Genomic DNA, 11,493 nt, shown 5'->3' with positions numbered 1-11,493 from the left:
GAGGCCGAATGGCATGGTGATATAGCAGAAGCACCCGAATGGAGTGATGAAAGCTGTTTTTACCTCGTCGGGTCCGTACAGACGGATCTGGTGGTACCCGGAGTAGGCGTCTAGAAAAGACAATCTCTCGCATCCCGCGGTCGAGTACAATTTGATCTATGCGAGGGAGAGGAAAATGATCTTTCGGGCAGGCCCGGTTGATGTTCTTGAAATCAATGCACATTCAGAGCGATTTGTCCTTCTTAGGAACCATGACGACATTAGCGAGCCATTCGGAGTGGTATATCTCTCAGATAAATCCTGCCGCCAACAGTCGAGCCACTTCCTCACCAATGGCTTTTCTCTTCTGGACGGCGGACCGCCGAAGATGCTCTTTGACTGGTTTTGCTGATGAGTCGACTCTTAGGCGATGCTCAGCCAGTCCCCTGGGAACACCTGGCATGTCAGCGGGCTTCCATGCAAAAATGTCCCAGTTCTCACGGAGGAACTGGATGAGCGCTTCTTCCTATTTCGGGTCGAGTGTTGTGGAGATGTGGGTCGGGGCTGCATCGGGGTCGGTCGGGTGAATGTGGACAGGCTTCGTCTCACCGGACGACTGAAATGCAGATTCTGTGGCAGGTTTCTTGGATCGCAGCAAATCACTCGGATCTGCGTTTTGCTTGTATTCTTCAAACTCGACCGCTGTCACCTGGGAATCAGCAATCTTTGAGCCCTTCTGAAAGCATTCTTCTGCCTTTTTCCGATCACCGGTGACAGTGATCACTCCTTTGGGGCCGGGCATCTTCAATTTGAGGTACACGTAACATGGTCGAGCCATGAACCGTGCATAAGCTGGTCTCCCCAAAATGGCATGATATGCACTCTGAAAATCCACGACCTCAAACGTCAACTTCTCTTTACGAAAATGTTTCGAATCACCAAACACCACGTCCAGAGCTATTTGGCCGAGTGACTCGGCTTTCTTCCCTGGTATAACTCCATGAAAGCTCATGTTACTGGTGCTCAGTCGGGACATCGGAATGCCCATTCCTTTCAGTGTGTCTGCATACAACAAATTCAGCCCGCTACCACCGTCCATCAGCACCTTTGTCAGTCGAGTGCCTTCGACAACTGGATCGACCATCAAAGCTTGCCTCCCAGGGGTGGCAATATGAGTCGGGTGATCAGATTGGTCGAATGTGATGGGTGTTTGGGACCATCTCAGATAATTTGCTTTTGCTGGGGTAACCATGTTCACCTCGCGGTTAATGACTTTCAATCGACTCTTGCTTTCCACATCTGCAAAGATCATCAGAGTGGAGTTGACATGCAGATATCCTTCATCACTGTCCTCCTTGTCTTCAGCCTTGTCCGACTCCTTTTCCTTATCTTTAGACTGTTTTCCTTGAAACTGCTGGATCAAGAGTCGACATTGGCAAGTGGTATGCTTTGGGTAAACGATATTCCCCTCTTCGTCTTTCTTCGTGTGGATGTGACACGGCATATCCATCACGTCATTCCCTTCTTTATCCTTTACCTTCTTAGGGTTCCAGGATCCTTTTGGTTTCCCTTTAAACTTTCCATGAGTCACGGCCAGAGCCTCTCCAGGAGCTGCCGGTTCGGCCTTCCGCTTCTGTTTCCGACTGGTGTTTCCCTTCTCCGACTGGCTCGGCTTGTGCTTGCCGCTTCGGAGTCGGTCTTCTTCTTCGCCGTTGGCGTACTTGGTAGCAATTTCCATCATCCGACTCAAGGTCATGTCTCTGGTTCGACCAAATTTCAAACTCAATTCTCTGTTCTTGACACCATCCTTGAAGGCGCAGACTGCCTGATGATCAGACACATTCTCTACAGTATGGTGCAAAGTGATCCATCTCTGAATATACTCCCTGAGAGTCTCATTGGTCTTCTGCACGCAGACTTGCAGCTCCGTCAATCCAGCCGGTCGCTTGCAAGTTCCTTCAAACATTCTGACGAACACTCGGGACAGATCTTCCCAAGTGTAAATGCTGCTAGGAGCTAACTGATTCAACCACGCTTTGGCAGAACCTTCCAACATGAGGGGCAAATGCTTCATGGCCACCTCGTCATTCCCACCACCAATCTGAACCGCCACTCGGTAGTCCTCAAGCCAAGTTTCAGGCTTAGACTCACCGGTGAACTTGCCGACTCCTGTTGCCAACCTGAAATTGGGAGGAATCACTGCGGCTCTGATAGCTCTACTGAAACATTCCGGACCAGAAGCGTGCACTCGACTGCTCGTGGGCGCATCTCTGTCGAGTCCACCTCGATGGGCTCTGTTCCTGTCGACCAAGCCTTGCACGATAATAGATCGCGCGTCGAAGCCTGGTTCTCTGGGGTCGACTGGAACTCTTCGCCCCGCACTGAGCTGACGTCTGTCATCTTGCTGCCGAGGAGCGTAAGACCCACCCCTCGGAGGGGAAGTGGGCACTCGACGCCTATCATCTCGGTCGTGTCGGTCTCCATATTGGTCTCGCCAATTCTCGCGCCCTTCACGCCACGGAGGCGATCTGGGACTGTGAGCCGACTGAATCGTATTCGCAGCGACGGATCGACTGTGAATTCTGTTGCGCGACTGCGACACGGCTGAATTCTGATCTCCTGCTGCCCGGAGCAGATCCCTGATCTGCATCAAGCCTCTGACAGCTTCCGACTGAGAGGGCTGGATGGACTCTGCTATACGGGTCGCAGCTGCTAAATTCTGGATTGGGGTTCGATATAACTGAGTCGGCGGGAAGAGTTGACGTCGATTGGCGTCGGGAACTCGTTGCCGCGCGCGCTCGTCGAGTGCTCGCTGAAGATTCTCCAGGCGAGCGCGTTCGGCCAAATTGGCCAAACGTGCCTCCTCCAAGGCGCGAGCCTCGGGGGTTTCTCCTGCAATGGGAGTATGCAGGGCATCCATGTTCCTGCGTCGAAGTTCCTCTCTTTGCAGAGAGTCGAGTGGCTCGGGCTGGTACTCTTCGTGGTCTCATGCGGGGTCGCCTCCGTCGCCTTCCCCACCATCACGGGCGAAGCCAGGGGGGCTGCGAGGCCCGTCGACCATCAGGATTTCCGCCGCTGGATCACTGCTATCGCATTCGGATGCAGTTTCTACGGAGCCAGTCGACAGATCGAACAGGCCGTAGGGAGATTCGTCGGGCTCGATTGCCGCAACTTGGGTGGTGGACGTCTGGCGAGCCGCCGCGTGTCTCACCCACCGCTGAAGCCTCGACCGACCCGAGTGTTTGCGCTGGCGGGAGACCGGGAGGGTGGTCGATAGGGGAGTCGACCGATATGGGGTCGACGGTTGCCGCAGCAGAACGCCGCGGGCACATGCGCGAAAATGCGTCGCACCGCGGACGGGGAGCGCATCGACGTCGAGTGGAGCCTCCTGGAGCCAGGCAGAGTCGTCGGCGACGAAGGCGAGAGCACCGAGACGAATCTCTCGACCCTCGACCAAAACTCCAGTAGCTACCATGATGAAAGTACTCGGAAGAATCGCAACTTCTCCACAAAATCGTTAAAACACCCGCCCCACGGTGGGCGCCAACTATCGTGGATCTAAACCTGACAGTAGAGTGGGGGGTAGGTATGGAGAGGCAAGGTCCTAGCTATGGAGAGGTTGTAAACACAAGAGATGTACGAGTTCAGGCCCTTCTCGGAGGAAGTAAAAGCCCTACGTCTCGGAGCCCAGAGGCGGTCGAGTGGATTATGTGTATATGGATTACAGGGTGCCGAACCCTTCTGCCTGTGGAGGGGGGTGGCTTATATAGAGTGCGCCAGGACCCCAGCCAACCCACGTAATGAAGGGTTTAAGGTACATTAAGTCCTGGGCGTTACTGGTAACGCCCCACATAAAGTGTCTTTACTATCATAAAGTCTACTTAATTACAGACCGTTGCAGTGCAGAGTGCCTCTTGACCTTCTGGTGGTCGAGTGAGTCTTCGTGGTCGAGTCCATCAAGTCAGTCGAGTGAGTCCCTCGTAGGTCGACTGGAAGGTGATCTCTTCAAAGGGTGTCCTTGGGCAGGGTACTTAGATCAGGTCTGTGACCCTACCCTAGGTACATGACTCCATCACCGACAGCGGGATGCATCGACTAGTCGACTCGAGCCGAACCCATGGAACGCAGCTAGGCTTCGAAGATTCTACGCCTAGCACTGGACTCTATGTTAGTCCCCTCCCTTTGTCCATTTTCTGCATATGCATCATATGTCTTGTTTCCCTTTCTTTCTTTTTCTTATTATTTCTCTAGGCCTTCAAGGGTCATCTTGTGCCTCGCTCGTACATTACAGATGCGCTAGCCGCACTCTTCATATCTGGGGGCTTCTTTCACAAGAAGCTTAAATTATTTACCTGGGCCTCACGCCCAACACATGTGTTATACTTCTGCATGTACCTTTTCTCACCATTATATGCATTGATATGACTTAAGTTTTGGCCAAGCTGGGTTGCCTGGCTCTTGTATTTATGCCCTACGTTCCCGTTAATTCGGCTAGGGCATAAGGGGAGCACCTCTGCGATTGTTACCACCGGGTCAGCCGGATGTGTACCTCAGACTGGGTGAAGCCAAAAGCTAGCGTTCTTAAGGGAATATTCGGTCGGTGAAGAAAAGATGACTTTTATTTATTTTCCATATCTGCCCCAGATTCTTTTTCTGCGCTTCTTATTGCAGTCCGGACATGCACTTTAGGGCATACTTACCCAGGGAAAGGAACCCTTAACGGAACTATTCTTTCTGGAAGATGTTTCTTATTACCCATGTAATATAACATAACTAGTTGGGCACTTGTCCGATAAACCACTAATGACCCCTACGCCTGGTCTCCACGCATGCCCTGGTTCTTACATAACCGAGAGGGTATTCTGATACACTCCGGACCGTCGGGTCCCGAGGTTGAAGCGAAAAGGTCCGCCACGACAAACGATCTACAATCCGGCTAGAAGGCATTATACATGTCACTTTAAATTACATAGTCAATTTGACTGGTTGAATTCCTCTTCAATACCATCCAATAGGCTGTCTAGTCTACAGTCCTATTGGGAATACTTTGCGGCCAATTCTACTTGGCCGTACACTAAGCTCACAGGGATCTCCTCCCCATCGGGCCCCACATGTCCGACTTCGGCCATGTGGTTCGGTTCAGCCTTCGTGTACCGTGTCTTCACCATTGCCCAGGCTTCCCTGGCGCCCTGACGGAAGGCCGATATATTCCATAATCGGAAGTGCCGCCGCACTCCCTTTAGCTTTTCTACAAGCTCTCCAAGGCCTTCGGGTATGGAGACGGATGGCCACAAGGCCTGGGCGACGCCTTGCATCACCTGCCGAACTCGTTCATGCAGCTGTGAGAGCTCGGGAAGAAGGTCACCCGCTAAATCGGGCATTTCCTCGGCAGGACGACCTGTTAGCATACCTACAGACATAACTCTGTCAGCCAGCTTCCTCGCCGAACTCTTTTTCAAAGTTCGTTCAAGCATTTACTAAATATGCCGCGTAGAAGCCGCCGATTCTCCTTAATAGAGTCCGACAGTTGGGCACAAACATCTTTTAGTTCCATGCCCAGCTTGGTGTTGGCATCTAGGAGATCATTCTTCTCCTACCTCACCCTCGTAAGCACGCTCTCACCAGCCTTTAGCTGGCGTAGGAGTTGTTGCTTATCCGGATTTACTCCAGCGTCATCTGCAATTTTATCGTCAGATCTGCATATACGCCACATCCTATATGGCACTTATCGTTTGAAGGATATATTACCAGAGGGGGTCTCTTTGGGCTCCCCTGCCGCGGCCAGTGCGGCCTGAAGTTGGGCTCTGCACTCTTCCAGCTCCTGGGACAGTTGAGTATTCTTTTTGGTAAGAACCTGCATAACAGATGTTCCTTAAATCAGTTATTCTAACTGTTTCAAGTCTCAGGGGCTACTGATATATATAATCACCAAATTTTCTCACCCGTATGTCTTTTACATACTGCTCCATGGCTCTGGCTAGACCATTTTGAGCGGCACAGAGGTACACATCTCCCGAGTTGAAGGCATCCAATGCCTCTTGGGAGAAACAAGCGTCACGAAGAACAGTCCGGCGACGCCTGTGGTTCATGACACTTTCCACCTTGGAATTGGTGGTGGACAGTTTATCTGCATCCTCTATCGGAGGAGCGCCCGGCGCACACCTTGTATTTGTTCCCGCCTCCGAATCCGGCCTTGGAGCCTGGCTGGTGGAGGCGCGATTAGTAGCCTCTACGGGTATAGTCCGACGAGCGCTCTTTTTCCTGAAAAGAAGGCACGGACGTTAATATGCCTCTGAGAATGTCCCTGTCATCTTCCTCCAGGGAGCTTCATGGACGCCAGCTCCGGTGCTTCTTCAAAGGGGCGTTGTCGAACTCAGGAAGGCCGATTCTAATAGGATCCGGGAGGGGGACGTCTTCTATATAAAACCATTCTGAAGGCCAGTCTTCGGACGTCTTCTTTGGGGTTCTGGACAGGTATCCGGTCCCGGCAATACGCCACACTTCGGCTCCGCCCACTTGATATATTGACCCCTTTTGAGAATGGGGCACAAGGCAGAAGAGCTTCTTCCACAGAGCGAAATGAGCCTCACAGCCCAAAAACAACTCGCAAAGGGCTATGAATCCCGCGATATGCAGCATGGAGGCAGGCGAAAGGTTATGCAACTGGAGGCCGTAGAACTCCAGGAGCCCCCGAAGAAACCGATGAATTGGAAATCCGAGCCCTCTTACCAAATAAGGGACAGTGCATACCCGCTCTCCCTTGGAGGGATTGGGAAGGCTCTCCGCTTGCTCTCCGCTGTTATAGGTGGCAAGCCCGGCTCGAACCGGGACCATGTACGCTGGGGGAAGAAATCCCTTGGTCTGAAGCATCACTAATTTGCTGTGCGGGACAAAACATCTCTCCCAATCTCTAGGCTTGGGGCTAGGGGAGTGAGAGGAGGAGCTGCGTCGACCGGCCATGATGGAATGGATCTTTGTTGAATGCGCTTCGATGAAGGCTCGCCAAGGGAGGATGGTGTGATTTGGATCTGAATCCTCGTCTTTTTAATAGGCAGCTCATTCACACAGCTAGGGGGGTAAATGTAAAAACACCCTGGCTCTTCACATTCGCTCGACACGTGGAAAGTGGCCATTATTGGGCGTGGAAGCCAAGGAGTGCAACATTCACAAGAGGCCGGACACTATTTCGACAAGTACACGGAATTTGGAGAGGAACCCGCCCTGCAATGTCGAAGACAATACTGCACGCCGGACTCATCGTCATTGAAGCCTGGTTCGGGGGCTACTGAGGGAGTCCTGGATTAGGGGATCTCCGGACAGCTGGACTATATCCTTTGGCCGGACTGTTGGACTATGAAGATACAAGATTGAAGACTTCGTCTCGTGTCCGGATGGGACTCTACTTGGCGTGGAAGGCAAGATAGGCAATACGGATATGTATATCTCCTCCTTTGTAACCGACCTTGTGTAACCCTAACCCTCTCCGATGTCTATACAAACTGAAGGGTTTTAGTCCGTAGGACAACAATCACAACATACAATCATACCATAGGCTAGCTTCTAGGGTTTAGCCTCTCTGATCTCGTGGTAGATCTACTCTTGTACTACCCATATCATCAATATTAATCAAGCAGGACGTAGGGTTTTACCTCCATCAAGAGGGCCCGAACCTGGGTAAAACATCGTGTCCCCTGCCTTCTGTTACCATCCGGCCTAGACGCACAGTTTGGGACCCCCTACCCGAGATCCGCCGGTCTTGACACCGACAACAAGTGTGGTAAAAGGATAGTAACATTGTCCCTTCTCTCTTTTTCTCTCATTTTTTATTTGTGCTTTTTTCTTTATTATTTTTATTTTTATGGCCTATTTTTATTTGGGCTTTTTTGGCCTCTTTTATTTATTTTTTTATTTTTTGTCCGGAGTCTCATCCCCACTTATGGGGGAATCATAGTCTCCATCATTCTTTCCTCACTGGTACAATACTCTAATAATGATGATCATCACACTTTTATTTTTCTTACAACTCAACAATTACAACTCAATACTTAGAACAAAATATGACTCTATATGAATGCATCCGGCGGTGTACCGGGATATGCAATATGACAATGATGAATGTGTCATGATGAACTAGATGGTGGAAAGTTGCATGGCAATATATCTCGGAATGGCTATGGAAATGCCATAATAGGTAGGTATCGTGGCTGTTTTGAGGAAGGTATATAGTAGGTGTATGATACCGGCGAAAGGTGTGCGGTATTAGAGAGGCTAGCAAAGGTGGAAGGGTGAGAGTGCGTATGATTCATGAACTCAACATTAGTCATAAAGAACTCATATACTTATTGCAAAAATCTAGAAGTTATCAAAGCAAAGTATTACGCGCATGCTCCTAGGGGGATAGATTGGTAGGAAAAGACAATCGCTCGTCCCCGACCGCCACTCATAAGGAAGACAATCAATAAATAAATCATGCTCCGACTTTATCACATAACGGTTTACCATACATGCATGCTACAGGAATCACAACCTTTAACACAAGTATTCTTTAAATTCACAACTACTCAACTAGCATGACTTTAATATTATCACCTCCATATCTCAAAACAATTATACTGCTTCAATCTTTTCTTAGTATTCAACACACTCAAAAGAAAGTTTCACAAATCTTGAATACCAAGCATATTATTATTAAACAAATTACCATGCCATTAAGAGACTCTCAAAATAATTTAAGTGAAGCATGAGCGATGAATAGTTTCTTTAAAACAAATCCACCACCGTGCTCTAAAAGATCTAAGTGAAGCACATAGAGCAAAATTATAACGCTCAAAAGATATAAGTGAAGCACATAGAGCAAAACTACTTAGCTCAAAAGATGTAAGTGAAGCACATAGAGTATTCTATCAAATTTTAATTTATGTATGGCTCTCTCAAAAGGTGTGTACAGCAAGGATGATTGTGGCATACTAAGACACAAAGACACAAATAATACAAGATGCTCCAAGCAAAACACATATCATGTTGGTGAATAAAAATATAACTTCAAGTAAATTACCGATGGAAGTGGACGAAAGAGGGGATGCCTTCCGGGGCATCCCCAAGCTTTGAATTTTTGGTGTCCTTGTATTATCTTGGGGGTTTCATGGGCATCCCCAATCTTAGGATATTGCCACTCCTTGTTCCATGATCCATCAAAAGAATTCACCCAAAACTTGAAAACTTCACAACACAAAACTCAAAATAGAAAACTCGTGAGCTCCGTTAGCGAAAGAAAACAAAAGACCACTTGAAGGTACTGTAATGAACTAATTATTTATTTATATTGGTGCTAAACCTACTATATTCCAACTTCTCTATGGATTATAAACTATTTTACTACCATAGATTCATCAAAATAAGCAAACAACACACGAAAAACAGAATCTGTCAAAAACAGAACAATTTATAGTAATCTGTAGCTAGCGCAAGATCTGGAACCCCAAAATTCTAAAATAAATTGCTGGACGTGAGGAATTTATCTATTAACCATCTTCAAAAAGAATTAACTAAATATCACTCTTCAAATAAAAATGACAGCAGTTTTCGTGAGCGCTAAAGTTTCTGTTTTTTTACAGCAAATTCAACAAGACTTTTCCCAAGTCTTCCCGACGGTTTTACTTGGCACAAACACTAATTAAACACAGAAAACACAACCAAAACAGAGGCTAAATAAATTATTTATTGAATAACAGGAAGGATAAATATTGGATTGTCTCCCGACAAGCATTTTTCTTTAAATCCTTAAAGCTAGGCATTGATAATTTTAATGATGCTCACATGAAAGACAAGAATTGAAGCACAAAGGGAGCATCATAAAACATGTGACAAACACATCTAAGTCTAACATAATTCCTATGCATAGGCATTTTATAGGCAAACAAATTGTCAAGGAAAGCAAAAACTAGCATATGTAAGGAAGCGGAAAGAAACAATAGCAATCTTAACATAACAAGAGGTAATTTAGTAACATGAAAATTTCTACCACCATATTTTCCTCTCTCATAATAATTGCATGAGGGATCATAAGAAAATTCAAAAAAATAGCTATCACATAAAAATATTTTCAACACGATCCATATGCATGCAAAGTTTACACTCTTCCAAAGTAGTGGGACTAACATTAACTAAAGTCATGACCTTTCCAAACCCACTTTTATCAAAAATTTCATAAGATTGAATATTCTTCAAATATGTGGGATATAAAGTTGACACTCTTCCAAACCCACTTTCAATGATATTGCAAACACTATTATCAATCTCATATTCATCATGGGACTTAAATAAATTTTTAATATCATCAGAAGAATCACCCCAATCATGATCATTACAACAAGTAGTAGACATAGCAAAACTAGCATCCCCAAGCTTAGGGTTTTGCATATTATTAATACAATTGACATCAAGAGAATTTATAATAAAATCATTGCAATCATGCTTTTTATCAAAGATCTATCATGAATCGCTTCATAAAGTAATTCGTCACACTTTGCAGATTCACGAATTTCAAGCAAAACTTCATAAAGATAATCTAGTGCACAAAACTCATTAGCAATTGGTTCATCATAATTGGATCTCTTAAAAAGATTAGCAAGTGGATGAGGATCCATATATCTTAGGTTCTCTGTTTAGTAATAAATAAACAACTATTCCAACCATACAAGCAAACAAGAAACGGGCAAAGAGAAGCAAATAGAGAGGGAGGATGGAGAGGGAAAGGGCGAATAAAACGACAAGGGTGAAGTGGGGGAGATGAAAACGAAAGGCAAATGGCAAATAATGTAATGCGAGAGATAGGGATTGTGATGGGTACTTGGTATGTTGACTTTTTGCGTAGACCCCCGGCAACGGCACCAGAAATCCTTCTTGCTACGTCTTGAGCTTGCATTGGTTTTCCCCGAAGAGGAAGAGATGATGCAACAGAGTAGCGTAAGTATTTCCCTCAGTTTTTGAGAACCAAGGTTTCAATCCAGTAGGAGGCCACACTCAAGTCCTTGGCACCTGCACAAAGCGATAGCTACTCGCAACCAATGCCATGTTCACTCAGGAGGCTCTTAGCAACAATTTTGGTGCACTGTGAGCCAGGCGACGTGCGTGGTTTATGGGATAGGCACCTCGAGCCTGTGTCTGATGACTATCGGCGATCACACACGTGCCCGATTGAGGTGGAACAGATGGTGTTGCTTGACATTAGGGGTATGTTGCAGTCCATGGGAAAAGACATAGTGGATTTCGCTCTTCCATGCATTGATGATGCGTTCGACCCAACCGAGGGCGAGGCCGGAGAAGTGATCGAGGAATCCAACATCGATTTTGACATCAATGACACTAAATTGGCATCGTCGCTAAACTTCGAGCAGAGGGTTGCATACGACGAGATACTAGCTGCTGTTGATGGCGGTGATGGGGGTGTGTTCTTTGTTGATGGCCCGGGAGGTACAGGGAAGACCTTCCTGTACAGGGCGCTGCTCGCGAAGG

Source organism: Triticum dicoccoides, chromosome 5A, assembly GCF_002162155.2.
Source record: "Triticum dicoccoides isolate Atlit2015 ecotype Zavitan chromosome 5A, WEW_v2.0, whole genome shotgun sequence".
Taxonomy (NCBI): domain Eukaryota; kingdom Viridiplantae; phylum Streptophyta; class Magnoliopsida; order Poales; family Poaceae; genus Triticum; species Triticum dicoccoides.
Note: the sequence above shows the minus strand (reverse complement) of the source record.